This window comes from Phalangium opilio, unplaced genomic scaffold (genome assembly GCF_054372755.1).
Source record: "Phalangium opilio isolate 3A_F unplaced genomic scaffold, DU_Popi_V2 ptg000061l_1, whole genome shotgun sequence".
Classification (NCBI taxonomy): Eukaryota; Metazoa; Arthropoda; class Arachnida; order Opiliones; family Phalangiidae; genus Phalangium; species Phalangium opilio.
This window is the reverse complement of record NW_028324178.1, coordinates 4,862,064-4,885,538: the sequence shown is the minus strand read 5'-3', so window position 1 is coordinate 4,885,538 and position 23,475 is coordinate 4,862,064. Positions and strand designations below refer to the sequence as shown.

At 36.0% G+C, this 23,475-nt stretch overlaps 2 long non-coding RNA genes across 3 annotated transcripts; one reads left to right on the top strand and one right to left on the bottom strand.

The window, feature by feature from the left end:
- Window positions 1-7,477: 7,477 nt before the first annotated feature.
- Window positions 7,478-9,976, top strand: LOC149663983 (uncharacterized). Its single transcript, XR_016368346.1, has 4 exons — window positions 7,478-7,818; window positions 7,953-8,147; window positions 8,210-8,770; window positions 9,877-9,976. It is a non-coding gene; the product is annotated as an uncharacterized LOC149663983 (long non-coding RNA).
- LOC149663982 (uncharacterized) lies at window positions 7,916-11,015 on the bottom strand. Of its 2 annotated transcripts, none has more exons than XR_016368345.1 (3): window positions 10,035-11,015; window positions 9,829-9,975; window positions 7,916-8,445 (listed from the first exon to the last, which is right to left on the bottom strand). It is a non-coding gene; the product is annotated as an uncharacterized LOC149663982 (long non-coding RNA). The 2 variants fall into 2 exon arrangements; XR_016368344.1 differs by lacking the exon at window positions 10,035-11,015 and having other exon boundaries at window positions 7,916-8,309; window positions 8,370-8,445; window positions 9,834-9,963.
- Window positions 11,016-23,475: the final 12,460 nt, after the last annotated feature.

Sequence of the window (23,475 nt, the reverse complement as noted above, 5' to 3'; positions counted from 1 at the left end):
GGGGTTTTGAGATGTTCTGGTGGCGTTTCATGGTTTCTTCGTAAAAAAACCCATTTGGTTCTTTCATCGATTTAAGATAATCATCTGCTTATCCAACTCCGATAACACTATTTTTTTTTTGAAATCTCATTATTTGTTGTTATTAATTGATTTGGTGGACTATGACTTTGTTCAGGTTGTTGTTGTTCCAAGGGCACTAATGCCATTTTATTAGCGTAAACTAGTGGGTTTTTTTTCATTTTGAGAATAAGCCGCCAAAAAGGCTTGAAATTACGGGAAAGAGGACGCTAACGAAACCGCTTCCTTTTTGTTTAGATAATATTGTCCTTTTGGCTTTCCAATGAGCATTTTTGCAAGCAATTTTACGAATGTGTTTCTTGTGCTTACACAATTTATTACATACGTCTGGTTTCAGATTGACAGCTCCTTGTAAGGCGTTGTGGCAACACTCGCTGATTGAATCAATAATTTCTCGATTAGAAAATAGCTATTTATAAGCGGTATAACCAGCTTATTTACGAGGATATGACACAGGATTGGAAGGACGATAGACAGGGGCATCCTCAACCAAGGACCTATATAGGCATGATGCCTATCCAAAACAATTTAGTTAATATTGCTACCGCTAGTTTTGGTGAGGGTCAGGCCTTTTGGGAAATTCAGGCAATGTTAGATGTACGTGTAGACCCAAGGAAACCAACTTCAGCAGCTATTTTAAGAATAGTTATTCTTTGAGGTTTTTTAATTGCCCCAAAGCGGCTATTAAATTGATGTTTATAGCGGCTAAACTTTTCTTTTTATTACCCGATGTTTTCTTGACTTTTCTCGGTGGTGACATCGTAAAGAATGATTAAATTTTAGTAATGTCGTTTAATTATATAGATTTCTTCTTGGGAGTATAGATGACGATTTGTTCTCCCGGTAAAATATTTGTTCTAAACCTTAAATCGGAATGACATTTTTAGGTTAAATCGCAAAGTAAATACCCGTGAGGTTTATCAGTCACATCCAGATAACATTCTACAATAAATTTAGTTGTAGGGAGCCAATTGTTTAGAGAGAGCCACTAATTGCATAAGATCTCTCACGGTTTTCATAAGAATTATGTAATGCGCGTTTAAGGAGGCTGTTCTCAAGTTTTTAGTTTTGCGGCTCTTAAGAGCTGGAAAACTATTGTTCCGACCACTGCTGGTCGGCTGGCTGGAAATGTTGTGACCTGATGAATTTTGTCATAAATGAACATTTCGAATTTTAAATTTGCCGCGAATTTTCAACTCGAAATTCACCCGTAGTTCACGTTACACCTCATAGGTGGCGTAACGTATTTTATTTCAATTGAAATTATTTTACTGTCGGTGCCGGGAGACGAACCTGTGACGTCCTGATCCATACGAGACGTCAGTGAAGAGGCCCGCACGCGCTACCACGTAGCTACGCTCGCTTAGGATATAGAGCGAGTTAAGTTAGAGTCTAGAGAAGAGATCCCCTAGTAGCACTGCCGACGTAGGGCCTACATGGTCGGCTTTGTGTGTTACCGACGAGTTGGTAAAAAGTCACTAATAAGTCGGGAGAGTAATAGTTTGAAAGTCGAAATGTCCGCCTGGAGGGACGACGGCACGCCGGTTTTCCTACTGTTTTGAGGCTACTATAAAACGACTGTTGGCCGACTATATGTCGGCGTCATTATGCCTACCTAAAGCCGCGCTCAATCCGACGATTTCGCGGCTTTTTAGTATAGGAACGGTAAATCGTCGGTAAAGGGCTGGTAGAGTAAGGGTTTGAGAGTCGAAATGTCCGCCCGGCGGGACGACGGCCCGCCGGTTTTCCTACTGTTTTGAGGCTACTATAAAACGACTGTTGGCCGACTATATATCGGCGTCATTATGCCTACCTAAAGCCGCGCTCAATTCGACGATTTCGCGGCTTTTTAGTATAGGAACAGTAAATCGTCGCTAAAGGGCTGGTAGAGTAAGGGTTTGAGAGTCGAAGTGTCCGCCCGGTGGGACGACGGCCCACTGGTTTACCGACTGATACGACACGAATGAAATACGACCCTCATCCAGCACGTTTGAGAGTCGACTTAACCGCCTGTCAGCAAGAGGTCCGACGCTTTTGCCACGATCAAGCCTTAACTCGAGGCTTCATTCGCTTATAGTAAAGGATACTGATACCTAGTATTGAAATTTCTTTAATACATTTTCAATGAACACCACTTAAGAATTTGTACTTTGAATATTTCAAGTAACATGCAGGTCAATTATAACAAATTAAAGTATTAAACAATGTATTCGATATTACACGACTAGTCGAATGGAAATATTAGCTGCCTAGCTAATTGGTTTTAACAAAAAGTAAAATTTTTCAGGGCGAGTATAATATTTACATCAATTAAAGCATTTATTAATATTCATTGTTAATATCTTCGATGTGGCCAGTTACTATCTCTTAAATTACAAAAATCTTAATGAAAAATATACACTTACAGATTTTTAAGGAAAAAGAAAAACATTCAATTCTAAAGGGTATTACTTGACACATTTATCTCTTAAAATGTTTGAAAACGCATAAAAATTCTCTAACTAAAACAAATTGAGATCTATTTTGGAATTCAGTATTATTTTCACAACCAAAAATATTTAAAATACTTAATATATAAGGTTTTTGAACTCCAAGCGCCCCAAAACACTTGCTTCTTTTATATTCAAACAAAGAAACTGAAGGTATACATAAACATTTAAGTTTGCAGCGCCCTCTTCGATGATGACGTGCATGGCGTTACCTTAGTTACGCCAATAGAACAGAGGCGTGTCACCTGACCCGAGAAATTACAGGAGGGAAAATGCAAACTAGAAAAGCAGATGTGTTTTCTTGCTTTGCAGTTTTTTGTAACGTTATGTTTCTAGTGTTGCCAAAAATATAGTATTATCAACTTCTGCTTGTGGGTCGAAATATAGTATAAGTTAAATATTTAACAAAAAAAATTTGGTGGCATATGCGGAAGAGTAAAAGTCAAAAAAAACCGTCCCACGGAAAAAGAAGGCCTATACAACAATTTAGTTTTTCATTTTAATCTTTTAAAACGTGACCATACCGACTAGCGGGAAGGAGTTGGTAATCAATTGGCAAAAATGGGGTTACATGTTTAGGACGGTAGGCAAGCCTACTTCAAACCACCACAGTTCCAACAGTCGGATAAATGTCGGTTACTAAACGGCCTAAGAATAACTTTGCTTTTAATTTTCCTCGTCTTAAACGTCACAATAACGACTAGCGCGAGGGAGTTGGTAATCAATTGGCAAAAAAATGTGTTGGAATTCTTTAGACTGTAGGCAAGCCTACTTGAAACTATCTCAGTTCCAACTGTCGGATTAATGTCGGTTGCTAAACGGCCTAAGCATAACTTTGCTTTTAATTTTACTCTTCTTAAACGTCACAATACCGACTAGCGCGAGAGAGTCGGTAATCAATTGGCAAAAAATAAGTTGAAATTTTCTAGACGGTAGGCAAGCCTACTTTAAAACATCTCTGTTCCAACTGTCAGATAGATGTCGGCATTGCCAACTAAAAGAAGTAGTCGGCTTCATGAGTCGGAAAAGTATCGGAATAAGCATGGTACAGCTGACTGGACCGTAAACCGACTATTCGACCTTTAACCGACTGTTATGCGGAAGGCTTGTGCTACTGGGGGAGAGGTAGAAGAATGTGGATCCAAGACCCACCCACCCACCCACACACCCTCCCCTTCCCGACGCGCGCCAACCATCTGCAACTGGATTTTGTAAGTGGGATAGGAGAGAGAGTAGAGAGAATTTTCCGTAGGCTGCGTAGAGCGCGCGAAATAATTTTTAGCAATGAAATTTAAATCAATGAAACATACTCATTTAAAGTTAAATAATTAAAATTAGCTAATATGATTATTATATTTAAAAATTTATGTTATTTAAGTAATAAATTTAACGAAAGTGTTGATACATCCAATAGAGGGCAAAATGAGATGTCATAAATACAGAGTCACTATCAACCCAAACTCAGTCATTTCAGTTCGGTTTAACAAACTGCGTTAACACAGAACCAGCTCTGATTCCCTTTCGTCTTGTGCCGACGCCATTTTGGTAGTTATAGGCTCGTCGGTTTAACGTGTTGTGTACCCAGTTTTTAAGAATAAAAGGGTTAGAATTTGTTCTTTGAAGAGTTGTAGAAGCTGCTCAAGTAAAACAGAAAACGCGCTTCTTTCGAATACCGGGCATTTTAAAAAACCAAGGAGAAGCATCGTACAAATTATCCGCTAAGCGACGTAACCTTTGGTTACAAAAGTTGAGCCTTGGACCTGAGTCCTTAAGAGAACATACTAGAATATGTTCAATGCATTTCTTCTCGGGTAAGTAGAATGGTTTTATCAAAAGTCTGAAAAGACTTCATACAAAAAGTACTTAACTGATTCTCGGTTCTAGCTGTAGCAATAGAAAACATGTAATTTACACTGCAGACGACGGTAGTCTACACTAACCAATGAGAATGAGATACCCAAATTCAAAACTAGCCAATAGCTAGGCGAATTATCCGGAAGTTCTGAAAGTAGTACGAAGTGAGGTTTCTTAGATGAGAAAAAACGGTTTGAACTCGGGTCGTCTTAGGTCTTTAGAGTTTCAACGACTTTTTAAATAATTTTAATTAAATCTAGATGTTTCTAAGTGTTTCCCTAAACATTTCTTAGCATCAGGTAAGTAAATAATTGCAATTAAAAGTTTTTATATAAAAAACCCAAGTTAAGATAACTTTCTGCTTTATAAAGCTTATAAACTTCTAAGCCTTGGCTATGCCGCCTAAAAGAAAAGCATCATTAACTCCACTTATTCAACCCAAAAATCAGTCAACGCAATGCGATTTTTATCTGAAAGAAACTTCTTCAAAAGCTGTTCAGATTAACCCCCTTTTGCGGAATGCAGAATCCCAAACAAAACAACAAAGATTTAAAAATACCTGGACACAAACAACTGAAAACAGGAATGTAACGGAAACGCAGATAACAGGCTCTCAAACCGATTATGTTTACACCTGTAATAGAACAACACAGTGCGACTTTCACTTGAAAATAACACGTTCCATAGAGACGCAAACCAACCCTTTGAAAAGAAAATCTACACATTGAGGTGATCAAGTTACGAAACGATTGAAGTTATGCCAATATGATTCAATTACTATTTCTTCATTAGACCTAATTTACGATTACATCTCAAAATTAGAGCTCGGTAAGTATAATAATAGAATAAAAAATGAATAATATGAGTAGTGTATATTAAGGATTTTTTTCATTTAAGCCTGTATTGTTTTCCAATGTATGAAAAGTGGTGTTGTTGCGTCATTTGGAACTCACCAGATCTGACAATTTAGTAATTCTTGGAAACTACTATGACACCCCTATCAGATTGTTTTTTACAATGGATGGACGCTTGACTATTCTAAAACCATTCAAAAAAGCAAAGCAGAAAGAAGTATTTAGATCTTCTGAGGAGCCAGGGTTATTAATCAGTTATAATGTAATTGATGAAGCATTAAAAGATCTAGTTGAAAATCTTGTACTTTGCCCAGGGATTCCCAAGGTTTGTGTAATTTTCTAAGCTGAATAATAGGTACGGAACTAATAAATTATTTGTTTTGTTTCTCTTTCAAGCGCAAAGAAAACTGGAATTCGGTGTGCGGCCCATCTCGAAATTATCTTTGAGTTCAAAGAACTTATCAACTAAAATTATAATTACTTCGTCCAATTTCCCACTGCCTTCTAGGTCTTCCAATATTTTCTTTTTTGAATGGCAAACTTTGAAAAAGTCATCTTCAAAATTGATAATGTCTTTGATTTTAAAGTCCTTCAGTAAATCACGTTTCATCTTTAACCTAATTAAATAGTTCAAACTTAATTCATTTAATTTAAAATTAGCTTTAAAGGAACTAGGTTTACTTATAAAGTCTCGGGAGCCATGACTCCAAAATAATACAGCAGACGAACTTAGTGAACCAATCAAGAGTGATTCATGTGGTTAAATTTAACCAATAATGGTTTTATAATTCATATGTTTAATTTATTGTTGACTTAAAATCTTTCTATCATAAAAATTACTTCACATTTCATTTCTTAGTTGTTACCATCACTCTACGCTTGGTAACAGTTGTGTTTTATGTAAAAACCGGGGGAACTATGTTTTGTAGCTCGTAGCCACTATTTTCCTTCTATGTTTGGTGAAGCGGCGCAAACGTCACTCGATTTTAGAGGCCGCTTTGCAGAGATATCTGCCCACGCGGGCAAAGGGGTAAGCACTGAAAATAACACGTTATTACGGGACAATAATAACAATACATTTCATAACTACCTTGTTATTGAATTTCTTAGCTATAATAAAGGAATTTTGGAAGTGTACGATTTATGACTTATTTTTATATCATTTTCTTCAAGTAGTTTTAAATTTTAAAATCTTTACAATAAAATAGTGACATTCAAGAATATTTCCTAACGTAAAAATTTACTTAATTTTCTCCGCTCAAATCAGAGAATAGAGTTTGTTATAAAAAAAGTAATTTCTACTAATAAAGTCAAACCAATCTCGACAGCTGGAAACAAATTGAGAACTAAACAAGATGGCGTAATAGTAGCTATAATAGCTAATAATAGTAGCCACATCCTACCGTACTTAGCAGGCATAAAAAAATTTGTGTGAATAGCCCCTCGATGCAGTACCTTTTACTGCAATGAAATGGGAAACTGTAATTCCAAATTCAATTGATTTAATTACGTTATAATCAGTTAAGTGCGCCAATGTCGGAAAACGTGAGTAGTCCCTTGGTGCAATGCCTTTATTTGCACTGAAATGGTTACCCCTAATCCCAAATACAATTAATTTACTTATGCTATAATTATTTTAGTGCTTCACAATGGGAAAATGTGAGTGAGTAGCCCCTTGATTGGAAGCCTTTAACATCGCCAAAATGATTACCCCTAACATATGCCTAACCCTTAAAAGACGTACATAAAATATTTTTCAGAGCTGTGCTAGTTGGCTAAAAACTAATTGAATTAGAATTATAAATTAGATAAATATTTTCGAACTAAGTGTTTAGCCAATTAGCAATTAGACATAGAAACTAATTAAATTCAATTAGAAATTAGGCATCTATTTATCAAACTAATTAATTAAGATTACTAATTCCTAATGAATTACTTCACTGATTAAGGTAGAAAAGAAACCATATAGAATCATAAAAGTGCCCATGGATTTCGTACTTTGGTAATACAAAGTTTAATGTTTCAATGGAAATTTCGAAATGGAGCAGTTACGGTGTATGTTTTATGAATAATAGTCGAAAATGTATAATATTCATAACGTCCAACTTACATAAAACCACGCCAGGATGGCAGAGCGGTCTAATGCGCCAGATTCAAGGGGCTTACTTTCTTACATTCACGATGTGAATCTGTGTATTCAGCGGCCGTATTCTGCAGAAAAGTTAAGCTCCTCCTTCTGCCCTTGGCTCGCTGGTTGGACCGTCAACCACTGCCCTTGGCCTTTTCATTGGCTACGTCTACCGATGACGTTCCATGCCTTGGCTCAGTGATTGGTGCAAATTCCGCGCAGACTCAGATGTAAACTATCAAATTTATACACCAAATTCAAAATGTTTTTTCATAAACTGACAAATGAGTTACCGGTTAAACACCGGTTTTACTGGTTGCTTCGGTAACGCTATGTGCTGAACGCACTTACAGCAGACGACATTTCAACACTTTCTATCAACCTCCCGACGTTGATCAACGTGTCGAGTAAAGTGGTGAGTGTAATTTATGAAGGATTAATTAATTTATGAAGTATTCAACTAAACTCTTTAATTTCCCCCTTAAAAATCCGATTTAAATAAAAACACACCATTTAATTTATTTCTTTTATTATTTATTACTTATTCAGATTGTGTGGCAACTGTCGATCGCAGTATAAAGGTCACTGCAGTAAAAAGGTGAGAGGGCTGATCGCCCGTGGTAACTGAATGGTTAAAGCCTAATTTGAGCACTTAGCATGACCAAAATCGCAAGAGCAACTCCGTGATTCGTTCATGCTCTTGTGGCATTAACAATTTTGCACTTATTATATTCTCATGGAATGGTGTGTTGATGAGCGAGATACACCCATACCCTTTAATCAATATTTATCCTTTCCTCTCTCAGACGAGGTATATCTTCCAACTGCTGACGAAAAAGCTTATCCAGAGTGTCAAGCCATTTGCGTCTCGCAACTAACACTGGAAGTCGCGGAAGCGCTTTACAACTGCAAATCGACATAACTTATAAAACATAACCAGTAACCATATTTACACTGAACAGTTACTTGAAAAGTAAGCATTTCAGTATGCAGCAATTGGTATAATCACCCCTTTGTTTCTCATAATATGAATATGGTAAATCTGAAATAGGTCTAATGAATGACAATAGAATAGTTAAGTTATATTTAAAATAGGTATGTGGTCATGAAGACTTCGGAGGATGTAAATTGCAATCATGCAACAGAAAAAAGCAATGAACTCTTGACAGTCAGAAATATGTAAAATTTAATACAAGTGGAAAATAAATTGCCGAATTTTTGGGTTTGAGAGCGTATCGGGACTGATTGGGTGCTGGCATGCTGGTTATAAATAATGTCATCTTGAGTAAAGGCTAGACATCATCAACATAATTCTAATGTGAACAGATTAAAAACATGCCATTAACGGTTTTAAAGCATTAAAGGCGGTAACAGACTTTGTCTTCTTTTAAACCCCTCCCCGGCTCCACTTAGCTCTATGAGGATGACGAGCACTATCCACACAGGCTCACAACCCCTTTTAATAACAGTCAATGATAACAAAAATCCAACTAATTTAAAAAATGTTATGAAGTCTATCTAATAAATTATTCAATGCATGCATATAACCCATGCAATAAATTTAATTGGCTTATTAAATGAAGCGTCTACTAAATTACAATATAAGTTAACAGTAAACTAACACGTATGCGAGAAATAAATCATAAAATACACGCAAATAAATTAAACGCGAAAAAATAACTATTTATAATGAGAGAATCAAAAAAAGTACGTGTCAAATTGGATATTAAAGAAACTTTGGTGAAAATGAATTAATAGAATATCTACAATGAGTACTATAAAATCACAAAGGAGAATACAATAATCAGAGAGAGTTCATGCCGTCATGAAGAGGGTGCATGCCAAATTGAGCATTGAAAATAATCGAAATACAGGGAGACGTTATTCAAACAACCTATCATGGCATTTAGGAAATTATCTACAGTAAAGTAGAACATGCTTCGCTTGAGCATGTCTTCAAAAATCAAAACTAGTCATTATTTTCAGGTTGCAATGTTTCACTTCGGTCATGATGTTGGCTTGAATACTCTCGGTTTCCAGTCAAAACCTTTAATTTTCAAACCTTAGCTTTTCGTATTCGTTCCTAGACCTTTCATTTTCAGTCATTATTTGCCAAACAGACGCAAACATGAGTAGGGCCTCCAAACATGCATTAGCGGAAGCTATGAGCGTTTCTTTGCTTTTCTTACTAGGCAGCGACTAAGCTATAAGAAAGTTTAGCCCATTTACAAATGAAACAATAAAGGAAGGCCATGCATGCTGAAACAATAACAAGGAATGATGGAAAAAAGAACAATGAAATGTTGAAGTGAAGAATAAAATTAAAAGGACACCGCAGTAACTCTTAATGGTTAACTGACTTTCAAGCAACCCTCTATCTCAAAAAAATGTCCAAATGAAATTTTCAGAAGGTGGACTATTATACCCTACATTGAATAGAAACCATTCTTATGACCATTTCTGTGTTCTTCAGTGGCAAGTGGATGAGCACCATGTTCATGGAAAGCAGAAGGCTCTTTGAGGAATCTTCAGCAAAAACTGGAGGAAGGCTATTCAAGAAGCTTGCACCCACCTGCAACAAAAAATAATGTTAATAACATGGTTAATACTTAATACATTACGAGAACTTACCAAATTTGCAATACGCAGAGCTTCACGTTCTTCTATAACAAGTGGAATATTGTTGAGGAATGCCTTTCAATGTCACCTCGGGAAAGGGTTCTTTGTTGGCGGTGGACATCATTTACCTGCTTTGTAATATGTTATCACATCTTTGTCCTCTCTTACCTAAGTCACTAATGACCAACAAGGGTACAACCTTCAACTCATAGAGGGAATGCGGCGCCGTTTTAAGTTTTTTTAAACATGTTTCATTACTATGTATAATTCAATACAATAACTACAAATAAATCTTACCAATTTTAGAACATATAAATATACATGTAATTACAACTTCAAAAGTTGAAGATAAATTACACAGGAATGAAACAATTACTGTTTCACCATTACCAATAAAACTACTGACACAAAAATCTGTGTGCCCTTCACGTTATGCCTTCATTACGCTTAGGTAGTTGTGGTTCGATGTTATCAAAGTAAAAACATGGAAACAGGGAAAGATTTGACGTTTAATGCTTAATTCAGCAATTACAATTGGTTTTTAATTTTTTATACAAATATGTCAAGCACATTATTTACGTGAAAATATATAACTTACTCAACATTAAACGATGTTACCTTAACAAGCGGCTGTCTGAAATACGTTGACGTCATTTAAAATTAAAAAAGAGCAGACGGCACGAAATTACTATTCAGTTCATACGATAGGTGGCGTTAATAGCTTAAACGTTTCCGGTGAAAGGTTGCAGCACTGACCTTTGGCGACAAATTTACACTGTACACTGACCTTACACCGAAATTTGGTTCAACTTGAAACTCAAACTGAACTGAATTCAAAGGCTTATTTTTGCCGGTTGAACCTCCAATCACTGAGCCAAGGCAAGGAACGTCATCGGTAGACGTAGCCAATTAAAAGGCCAAGGGCAATGGTTGACGGTCCAACCAGCGAGCCAAGGGCAGAAGGAGGAGCTTAACTTTTCTGCAGAATACGGCCGCTGGTGCTCGTATGAGGGCGTGGGTTGGAATCCAACTTCTGACACGGAATGTTTTATGAAATTAACTGGAAGTGATGTAATTTATAAAACGTCCAAATTACATAAAACTACGTCAGGATGGCCGAGCGGTCTAAGGCGCCAGACTCAAGGGGCTTAGTTTAGACAATATCAAGCATGGACTAAGCTCAGAAGCTTCCTTTATTCTTAGTCCTTGTATTGGAAAGTAGTTCATTAAGAGAGGAGAAAGAGTAGTCTGCTAAACCTTCAGTATTGAATAAGATCAGAGAGAATTAAGAAAGGGAGCGAAAGGTTGGGGGAAAATGTAGCTCTAAAAATCCCGTGACAGGCCAGGTCTATTTCCGGTCAGATAGGAAAGGAAGAAATGTTTAAATGCGTCCTATGACTTTTTAAATGTTATGCAATTTTTATCTGACTAAAAATTGTGATATATTTCTGGAATTTTTATGTGACGAAACATTTTTTTACGGAAGGAAACTTGATAAAACGTACTCCTGGGGCTCCATTTCAGTCGAGATGACTTATATACATAAAAAACCAACAAAACATTTATAGTTTCGAGTAGTCCATTTCGGTTTGCCCGTATCACGGGGGTAGAGACACAAAAAAAACTACTTTACACTAAGGGCTAAATTCACTAAAACTAGGCATTTTTCCCCTGTAAGAATAAAAGGGATATTTACGAATACGTCAAACAAGGGTGAACATTTTTACATTCAGAATAAATAGGAAATGTAATAGTAAATTTTAATCCCTAGTGATACCAATCAATTAGGTTAATTGTACGCTGGGTAATGAAAAAATTCGCCTACAATGAAATTTTGTACTATTCAGACTCGGTAACCAGAGCGGGGGCGAGATTAAAATTGGTCGTGGAAAAAAGACTTAAGACACTTAGGGAGAGCCTGGAAATGTCATGGAATTTAATTTTGGTTAGGTTATTTTTAGTTTTGCGCTCTTTAGAGACGGAAAACTATTGTTCCTTGCGGCTGGGCGTCTTTCCGCTCATTTCTACCATTCTTTCCCAGGTTTTGGTGTGACCGATTTGGATATGGCCGGGGTGATCTTGTTTTCTATACAAGTACTAGTATGACGTAATATAGCGTGCGCTAAAAGGACAAGAAAAATTTCCTCCCCAACATTTCTTAAACCGTTTCTTAAGTGTTTTGAAATTAACGAAAACTCTATTTTAACCCTAAAAATTAAAACCGGTTAAAATATTTATTTATTAACAGATTCGTTAGATCTCGTAATGAAACTTTAAAATGCCAAAAACAATTTAAACCTGTAAGACCACGGAGCTTCTATTTTTAGGGAGAGAAAACTACCTCCCCCTCTAGTACTATAAACGCTCTTAGGAAACGTAGACACTATTTGTCCATAAAATGGGGCACATATTTTAACCCTCCCTCGGTTTTCGCTGGCGAAAAAGGGAGCCTATGTAAACAACAAAGATGGCCGCGTTCACTCGTTCCTTGAAAGGCATAAGCCTTGGTGTTTTAACGGTTTAATTTTGAATGGACTGCGATTCCAGTCTAATAGTTAGTACAAGGGGGAAGGAGTGACATAAAATTAGTTTTTTCTTTGTTTAAAAAGAGTCCTTTTGTTTGCAGTATCAATTTTAAATTTCTAAGATCGTCTTCTATATTTTTGACCAGAGTTTGTATATAATCATCTGCTGCGACCAAGGCGGTATCGTCCGCATACTCGTAAGATATTGCGTGGTTCAGTACTTTGTGCTGTTTGGCTGTATATACATTAAAAGTAAGGGGCCCAATACACTGCCCAGGGGTACGCCGTGTTTTATGACCAATTTGTCAGAATATTGATTATTGTGATACAAGGTTTGAGTTCTTTGGGACAAATAGGACTTGAACCATTCAAGTACCCTGCCACGTAATCCAAAAATATTGAGGTCTTGAATGAGTAAATCATGTTGAACCGTGTCGAAAGCCTTGGACAGGTCAATGAAAACTATGATTACGTACAGCCCGTTGTGTAGATGTTTTACGACGGATTCATGCAGGTTGAAAATCCGGTTATGGTGGTAGACGAGTACTTCGAATCTACGCTATTTATTTGGGAGATTTTATTAGAAACAGCACTTACTAATAATATTTCAATCCAATTGGTAGCGCATTTTTATCTTTTCAATAACAGCTCTAAAAAGTAAAGTGCCCATATTTAGTAAAATTGAAATACTAAAAACTTGAAGAAAACGTTTTTTTTAATGTTGCATCGTACTCAGCCTTAAAATATCATGATCGGTTCATGTATCTATTTATGTGACCATAGTCTATAAATACCTGTACTGACCATCATTGGTAATGCTTTATTTTCTATTATTTTGTACAACAATATTCTAGATCATTTCAGACTTTTCAAGAGTCACAAAAATCACCAGATTCCTTGATGAAAAAATTATGCAATACTTTCTTCCATTAACAAAACACATCGTCAAAAAGGCGTAGTTGGAACCAGCCTCAAAACTAGTAATTGAAGCATATAATGATAAAAATGAGGAAAATTTAGTTAAAACCGGTTATGACACGTTGTTTTTCTCCTCTTTAAACTTTTTAAAATATTCACTTATTCTAATCATCAATGACGGAAAGACATTTGTATGGCGAATCATTCACAAAGCAGTGGCGACTTTATTTGCTTCGTATTACGTATTCGAAATAGAATATCCCAGGGGTGGTTACAGAACCAAAACGTTATTGTTGGAATTGCCAGCAAACATTTAAATGCTTCAGTTAGAGCCTCACTTAATTAAATTTTAGTATAGTATATATTCTACATTGTTAAAATCGTAGTGACTTGTAGCAATTTTTTTAAAGTTCGGGTACAAAATGTTTAAACCCTATGAAGGATTTCATTTTACCTCTCCGAGTGACGTATTTCACGGAGAGGTATTACACCGGCCGTGTCTGTGTGTCTGTCTGTCAGACCCCACGTGACCGCGTTCGCAGTTCACAAATCGTAGCAAACAAATACCCGATTTCCGGAACGGAAATTTGGCCATACATCTACCAACACCAGTCATTACTAACTGGCTTCTAAGGACCACAATCTGCTAGTCTTTGTCCATCCCACATGGAAACTAGCCTGTACTTGCTGGCTCGTAAGCACCACCATCTTCTGTTCTTCGTCAATCCCACATTGACACCAGCTTCTATGCACCACCATCTTCAGGTCTTTGTCCATTCCGGCTTCGACTTCTTCTCCATCGTTATCGTTTCGTTTTAAGATATACGCGGCGATCAGCTAGGGTTACGAGAAACGTCTAGCCTCCCAATGGCAGGGCTTCCACCATCGGTTCACGCGAATGCGTTTTTATCTATTATTACAATGGAAACGAATCGTATATATACCCCAAAATTTGAAGAAAGCGGGCAAGAGGGGTACCCTTCACTTTAAACGTCAATATTAGCAAAGTTTCGAAAGATAATAGAAACAACTTTATTTTAAACGATTTAACTATTTTTAAAGTTATTTACTGGCGATTAAAATAATTAATATCATTTATATTTAATTAATTATTTGAGATAAACTTATTTCTATGTAATGACACAAGTGAGAGTTTTTATAGAACGAGTAATGAAGATTGCATCCGAATCGAAACACTACACGCACATCAAAGTTAATATAAAGCGAGTAGGATGATAATATCTCTTACAAAACGATAACATTTCCTTTTTGCAGAATGTTAAATGGAAATATTTTTCGGCATTACGATTCTTTAAGTAGTTGTGTAGCTATAAAGCTCTGTTTCATCTTAATATTCCTAGAACATCTTTTGATATTAACATTTCAAATTTGGTGTTTACTTTATAATTCAGCTTTACTACATTTAGGTATATATAGTGTAATCGCATTTTTTATATTCATTATATAATATGGATCTTAATTCTTCGTCTATCCACAAGTGTTGAAACTATTGGGTCTGTGAAATGAGATACCCTAGATTTAAACTAGAAATGACCTTGTTTCGCCTCCTCTTATAGGAGGTGTTAACGGTTCAGAGTGAGCCGAAAGTGATACATTTAGGTCCTCATTAGAATTATTGAGGATACAAAGGAAATTATTAAACGCTTAAGCCTTTGCTAAAGACCTTGGCAATATTTCGCCAATTTGAACGATGTATTTCCGGTTTTTCTCATTGGCTGGTGGACCTGTGTTTAGAAAGTAAATTCGTCTCGGCTCGGAGAGATTTATTTCGGTTTCCCAACTTGTTTTCTTTTTTTGCTTAGATCACTGAGTTGAAGGACTCTATGTTGTTTAAATATTTTCGGAGGATCTTCTTTACATAGCATTTCCGCTGCAGAAATGTGAAAACAACAGGTCTTTGGTTTTCGATAAATCCCGCAACTGCAAGGCTGATCTTTGTCTTGCAAGTTTACTATATTTATCCTTTCAGGGTCATATGGGTCTGCCACGTAGTAGGCGTTGGTACTTTGACACCAATGAACCATGTCATTTTTCAAGCATTGTCGAGCAATAGTTTTGAACGAAGCAGCAACTCTAGGCCTCTTAACTGCCTTTGCTTTATAACAAGGATATATTCCCTGAATTACACAACTGATAATGTCTTTTTCAGAATTTAATTTTTTCAATTGGAAAATTTCAAGTATTTTGGGATTAACGTTTTTTTTTTACCAAATAGCAACCGTCTTCCTTAGAATAAGCCAGGTTAAATTATTGTAAAGTCTTAAGCTGTTTTAAACTAAAAATCAAGATGACCTGGTCATAATCTAGTTTTCCTTTCTCAATCTCATGTTTCAAATTGTCATTGAATCTTTCAGATGTTTTGTTATATGGCTTTTCGTATTGGAATGCATTGTATTCCTTAAATTGAGCAGCGATAGCGTGATTTCTCAATGCATCGTCGATTACAGAATAAGGAAATGTGTTATATCAAATGTCCAACCTGATCTAAATTGATCACGCATTTGATCAAATCTTTCTAGCCTTTCGCAGGCAATACGTTCGTCTATATGGCGAATAATTTATCGGTCAGTTAATCCTTTTCCTATTAGATTATGAGTTAAGTCATCACGAATTTGATCCGGAGAATATAAGAACCAATTTCCCTTGTTGCTATTCTCTTCAACGATTGCCTCAAAATAATTATCTCTATAATCACCAACAACAGGTACTTCTCCCAAATATTTGTCAAGTTGTAAATCTCTACAAACAAACTCTTGCCAGAAATATTTAATAGTTTTAAGCGACCTGTTTTGATGTAGTAAATAATACACATCAAAATAAGGATCATTCTCTAATTCAGTGTTTCTCATAGATACCACAGTAACATACATTGCACTGATGTTAATTTTTTCTAATGTAAGACACTGATTGGTCGTGCTTTTGGGGCCCGCAGCTTTAAGGAGTCTTTTACCCAGTTCAACGGATTGATGAAGGCTAAATATTATTTGAAGTTCTTTTTCAAATTTAATTTTTTTAATGTCTTTAGTAAAGACTGTATTTTTGAACGCCATAGCGGCGTAGAGTGAGCTTTGACAAATTCTGAGTTTTAGGTTGTCTTTTGAGTGTTCTCAGATACATGGTCCGTAATAGAAGACTGTTTCGAGTTACCCGTTTCTTCATGGCCTATCTTTTCAGCCGTGATAAGTTTTTCATTTTCTGAGTTATCAATTGTTCCCTCTTTTGGGTCAGAATTAATTTTGTTATGTTCCTTACAATCTCCTTTTTGTGTGCTCTCTTGTTTTTGCGCCTTGGGTTTCATCTTTTTTTTTAAATTGTCAAACCATAATTTTTCATTTCCTCTATAGAAAAATAGATAAAGGTCCTGGCCACTACTTGTAACTAAAGTGAAAACAAGTCTCTGAAAATCTTTGGAAAATGCAGATTTTCCAGTTTTCACATAGAAATAACGCTTATGTATAGAAAACGTTTCATTCTGCCCTTTCTTTTTACTCTTATTTGTTTTATTTCTCCAATTTATTTCATCATCTTTCAAAACAATTACATCGCTTCTATTTTCCTCATTATAGACTAAATAAATGTCACCACCTTTAATACCTTCATTAGGTAGCCGTTTAATAACCCTTCCTTTAAATGTGCCATCTCCAACAGATGTCAAAAGTTTAAGGGCATAAATCACATTAACATTGGAAACTCCAGTTTGAAAGGGCAATGGATTATCTCTGGTTATCTGTGTTTCCTCACTAGGGAGATCACTATCCGTGTGTGATAACATATTCTCATCACTCGAATCCATTTGGAGATGTATTTTGAGATAAAAGGGTAAATATTTAATCCCTTAACTGACAATATAATAAAGAGAGATGCAATCAAAAACGTTACTCTTGAAGCAAGAATAGTAAATATATATGGACATTTTTCCTAGAAAAGCAAATATATACACACAATGTCGGCAAAGTAGCGAAAGATAATATATTATTTCTAAAAGGTATTGATAGATAGCATATTATTTCTAAAAGGCATTAATAACGTACCATATTATTTCCCCTAATTAGCAATAGATAACATATTATTTCTTAAAAGTAGCAACAGATATAGCATGTTATTTCGCAAAATGTAGCGATGGATAGCATATTGTTTTGACAATAGGCGACAGGTACCATATTGTTTTGCCAAGTGGCGACAGGAAGCATATTTATATAGTGCCAAAGTGGCGACAGGTAGCTTATATTATAGTGCCAAAGTGGCGACAGGTAGCATATATTATAGTGCCAATGTGGCGACAGGTACCATATATTATAGTGCCAAAGTGGCGACAGGTACCATATATTATAGTGCCAAAGTGGCGACAGGCACCATATATTATAGTGCCAAAGTGGCGACAGGTACCATATATTATAGTGCCAAAGTGGCGACAGATACCATATATTATTTCACGAAAGTAACGACAGGTATCATTTATAAATTCAAAAATATTGCGATATTTTTACAGCTATCTGCGTAGGCCTTGGCAATAAATAGTACTCGTAAATACTTCACAAAACTTTATTTTAATGTCAAACGCAATAAACGTAATAAAAACTATCTTACGTTCTTTATTGAAAGATCCTTAAATATTGTATTGGATAGCATTCGATAACTGTTAAGTCAAATTATCAAATATTGTGCAAGGAGAGTCAGGAGTCAGAAATTCAGAACTTAAGAACAGGGATGCCAGATTGAAAACCTTCAACCCGCCAAAATCAAATTGAATACAAGCCCAAAAGACCGGTAATCTATATTACGAAAAGAAGCCCAAAAACTGACTAAGATCTAAACAATCCAGCCCAAAAAGAAGCCCAAAATTGATCGTGAAAATTTGGAATTAGTTTTTCTTTTACAAATTTCAATGCATATTACATACTTACACCATAAGACTTTTGCTTACACCGTTTTTAAAACCCAAAACAAAATGAAACCACTTAACCATAAATTGACGAATTATAAGCTGCTCAAATGGTTTGACTGTACCATTTGTCAGTTTTTTGGGCATTTTATGATTTTCACCTTTTGGCGGTAATTTAAGTACAGAAAGCCAAATAAAAAAGCAGACAAGCCCTTTATTTACCGCCAATATTTTAGAGAAGAAGCCCAATTGGCGGCTTTCCAGCCCAATATGGCATCCCTGCTAAAGAAAAAACACAGTACATGGATTTAGTATAGAAGCTTACGCTTCATGGATATATCACTAACCTTAAAACACGCACTACATTTATTTATTTCTTTGAATGCAATAGTCCACTAAGTCAACAATATGACGTATACACCGTAAGTCTATACATAAGTCAATTGACAGAATGACAATGTAGTTATACAGTGAAGCGAGATCGATATTATTAATAAAGTCATATTAAAAAATAACAATAATAATACAAAACAAAACAAAAAAATTAAAGAGAGAGACTAGTATCAGTTGATTAGGAATGCCCTGCACATTAATGCAATATTTTAACAAGTTGGGAAAACCAAAATATTACCTCTCCGAGTCAAGAGGTCTACTACTACAAACTTATTTACCTAGATATGGAATTATTTCTCTTTTTTGAAGTAAAAATTTACGAAATATTGAAGCAGTATTCCAAGCATAGCGAATAATACAGTAAAGCAGACGACATTTTACATCCAATAAGGATAAATCTTGGACACATGGAAATCAGTCAATGGGGAAAAGAACAGGGAATGAAGTCTACGCTTCAGCTGTTTACCGTATAATCTGATAGCTACATTCACAAGTGGTCTGCAGTGTAAACACTATCGTCTCGTCTCACCTCAACAATATTCTTAGTTTGCCAACATGAATGTTAACGTTAAATAACACCAAAGCTAAATTATAGCTAGACGCACTAATAGTCAATGCGCACCATAAAGAGAATAAAAAGTCTGTAGCTACTACCCGTTTACCATTAGCCCTTTTACTATTCTAATTGCCACCATGATCTTTTCTTCTATTATGAAATCATAACCTGATTATTTAATAGTGTATTTAACTTTCGGCTCATTCTGAACCGTTGATGTCTCTTCATTTCAGACACGAAAATCAAAGCCCAAAGTTTACTTCACCTCAGGCCTCAATTATTTACTCTTTGATTCACTAAGACTATTACGGATGATACTTTATATACCCGCCGGAGTCTAGGTCTTAGTTTTCTTCATGAAATCACTAAACCAATGATTATTCTATATTCAGATGTAGTATAGCTTAAGTAATATATAAACAGTCATTTCAAATAACAATTCTAAAACAAATCTTTGGAATATCAAAATGAAACAGAGCTTTAAAGCTACAAAAGTACTAAATGCATCATAATTACGAAAAATACTTCCACATATTCACTTTATATTATGGAAAAAGGGAATATTAAGGTTCTGTATGATTTCTTAACACATCAACACAAGGCTAACTGCTAACGCGACGCACTAGTGTAACAATGGACGGACACACACAGACAAAAACATAGACTGCTTTTTAACTCTTTCCGTATTAATTTTGAGTTGAGAAACAAGATTATCTTTAATATTTAAATAAATATAATTATTTTTAATTATTTTAATCTTCAATAATTAACATTAATAATAGTTAAATCGTTTAAAATAAAGTTATACCTATTATCATCTCAAACTTTGCTAAAATTGACGTTTAAAGTGAAGGGTACCCCTCTTCCCGCTTTCTTCAAATTTTGGGGTATATATATACGATTCGTTTCCATTATAATAGTAAGGAAAAACCGCAAATGCGAAAACCTTTGGTAGCGATCCTACCTTAGGGAGGCTAGACGTTTCTCGTAACCCTAGCTGATCGCCGCGTATATCCTAAAACCAAACGATGATAATGGAGTAGAAGCCAATGATACAGATTGGTGTCTATGTGGAATAGACGGAAGACCAGTGGATGGTGGTGTTAGAAGCCAGAATGTACAGACTGGTGTCCAAGTGGGATGGACAAAGACCAGAAGATGATGGTGATTAGAAGCCAGTATGTACAGACTGGTGTCCATGTGGGATGGACGAAGATCAAAAGATGGTGGTGATTAGAAGCCAGTAAGTACAGACTGGTGTCCGTGTGGGATGGACAAAGACCAGAAGATGGTGGTGTGACAACTCAAGTAGAGGAGCCATTTCCGTGACTGTGAAAGCAGTTCGGCAATGGCGAACACGTTTGCTCCGATTTGGAAACTGCGAACGCGGTCACGTGGGGTCTGACAGACAGACAGACAGACAGACAGACACACAGACACACAGACACACAGACACGGCCGGTGTAATACCTCTCCGTGACGTCATCGTCACTCGGAGAGGTAAAAATCATTAAAGGATGAAGGTTTACAGAAATTTAAGCCTTATAATTTACACACGAAAATTGTCCAATAGTTTATTACGAAATTGGGATTTATTAGATAAAATGACGACATCATTGGGCAAGGAATCGATGATAGCACACGCAAAGTTTGTTTGTCGGAAAGTAGTGAGCATCCTAGGTTTGACTAATTTTTGTGAGTGACCACGGGTTCTTGTATTATTATGGCTGGTGAAAAATAATGAAAAGTCTAAATCTAGGTTGTTATGAATAATATCAAAAACTAAGCGTTGGTTGTTAATTTTGTGTCGTCTAGTGATAGGGTCAATATTGAGTAAGGAGAGACGTCGGGGAGGGAGTCTTGATTAGGCGTTTGCCTAGTTGAGAAGTGGCGGGACCATATGAGCGAGCAACAATCAATTATAGGAAGGACCAACATTCAGAGAAGAAGAGGGCGGTAAGTAGCTCGCACGCCGAAAAAAAATAAAAAGTTTACCTCAATTTCTTCGTCATCAGCGAGCTTGTACCACCACGCACGGGAATTTTAAGACATAAACGTGGTTAAAATTGAATTGCCTTACCGTAGGCTACAGTGATATATCCATGAAGCGTAAAATTCTATACTAAATCCATGGATGTATATGGCAGTGATACATATATTTAGTACCGACTTTAGCTAGAATGAGAATATCCTTCAACCATCTTGGCGGTTACATATTGAAATAATCATTCATAACCTCTAAAATCTTTCATAATAAATATAAAAATACAGACTGATTGCTTAAATTTGCTTTATATTATTTAAAAAAAAAAAGCCACATCTATTGTTAAAAAAAATGCTCCCATACCCCCCCCCCCGGCAAACGAACCTCAGCTCCAGATTAGCAGGTGCTGACCTAAAATTAATAGGAAAATGTTTGGTCATTCATTTTGTAATCAGGGCCGTCGAGAGAGAGAGAGAGAAAGAGAGGGGGGCAATTCTGTCAGTTTTCCCGAAGCTGTCTTGATGGGGTCCCGCGCTTTCGTCATTTTCCACGGGGCCCGCAAACTCTCTCGACGGCTCTGAACATAATATTAAAGAAGTACTAACAAATATTTGTCAAAAAAAGTCTTTATTATTAAATTCAAGGATAGGCAAAATTAATTAGTAAATTTTTAAGTTAAATTGTGATTAAGCGTAAACTTAGATAATATGAAAACCAGAACCTTCAGAATGCACATGGAATGCGCAGCGAATATCAATAGAATAAATTCGTTAATTGTTTGTTATCAATGCTATTTTTACCCGAACCTATGCAAAGGACGACCTAAATTTCAAAGAGAGAATGAAATCTCTCATTTACGGTAAGGCAATATGACAAATTGTGGTGTTCATAAAAGATACACATATATTGCTGTTTGTTCATTAATATTTTCACACTGCATCCGCATTGTACTGTTATAGATAAATCAACAGCCTTTCCACCTTTAAAATCACCAGTGAATGAAAAATATCACCTAAACACAATTTATCCCTTTTCACTCGAAGTGCGTTCATTCATATGTGCATAGTGCATTCGGTATGCATTGTTATAGAGAATCGCCACCCTTTGAAAATCAAAAATGCCTCTTTTCACTCTTCCTTTAAAAAGACGAACGATACTTCTTCTTCTTCAGACCAAGCCAAACTAATACCCCATAGTTAGATGTACATCAAACGATATGGCTAAAAACGACGGTATTGAAATATGGAAGAAAATATTCGTTTCGTACACAGTATACACATACAGTGTTGTCGAGATCAAACCAACAGCTTCCTTTATGTACAACCCCCAATACTGCCAACGGGTGATGTCATACTAAATTATACAGGGTGTAAATAAATGTTTAGAATTCACGTTTTATTGTATGCAAGTGACAACGAGCGACAAGGCAGGTACAAAAAGAATACTGGAGAATATGCCTGAATGCAACAAAATATTTTAAAGCACAGTCCTACGAACAGTCTTAGAACCTGGGCCTCAAATTGCAACCTTTAAACTGTTTGGCAAACAGCTCAACGTAAAAATTCGAAGTGTCTACCATTGTGGTTGAGGCACTCTTCCAGACGACTGTCCATGTCTTGCAATACATTTGCAAGCAGTAAACTCATGACGCATGGTAAAACTAATGGTCAGGAAGAAGCAAGATACATCTTAGAGTGTACGCGAAAACTAAACTTCCTGAAAAATATAAATTTATTAATGTAAACCAGATAGCGATTAGAACCCGAGTATGATTTTCAAAACAATATAGTGTAAGCAGAATAATAAAAGACGGATAAGTTAAAAAAAATGATGATTAAAATAATATATAATAACTATAGAAGTGCATCGGCAAATTTTACCTATCAATATTATCAGGAGAAAATAGCAGGAGTGGCCCTCTTGCAGGGATACGCGAGGCGTCACATTCTCGATATTTTCCCGCGTTCCTAGCTCGGTCGTTTTCGCGGGAATTCGCGGATGAATACACGTTTTAGAGGTGCTACGGCGAAAAGTTGATAATTCGTCTGCTTCATAGTCTGAGGTTAGAGTTAGGTTCGTGTAAGTGATAACAGAACTTACAGAAGTGCTTAAAAGACTTCTGATCTGGTAAGTAATTAAAATTTTAATAATAATTTGTTATTAATTATCGAACT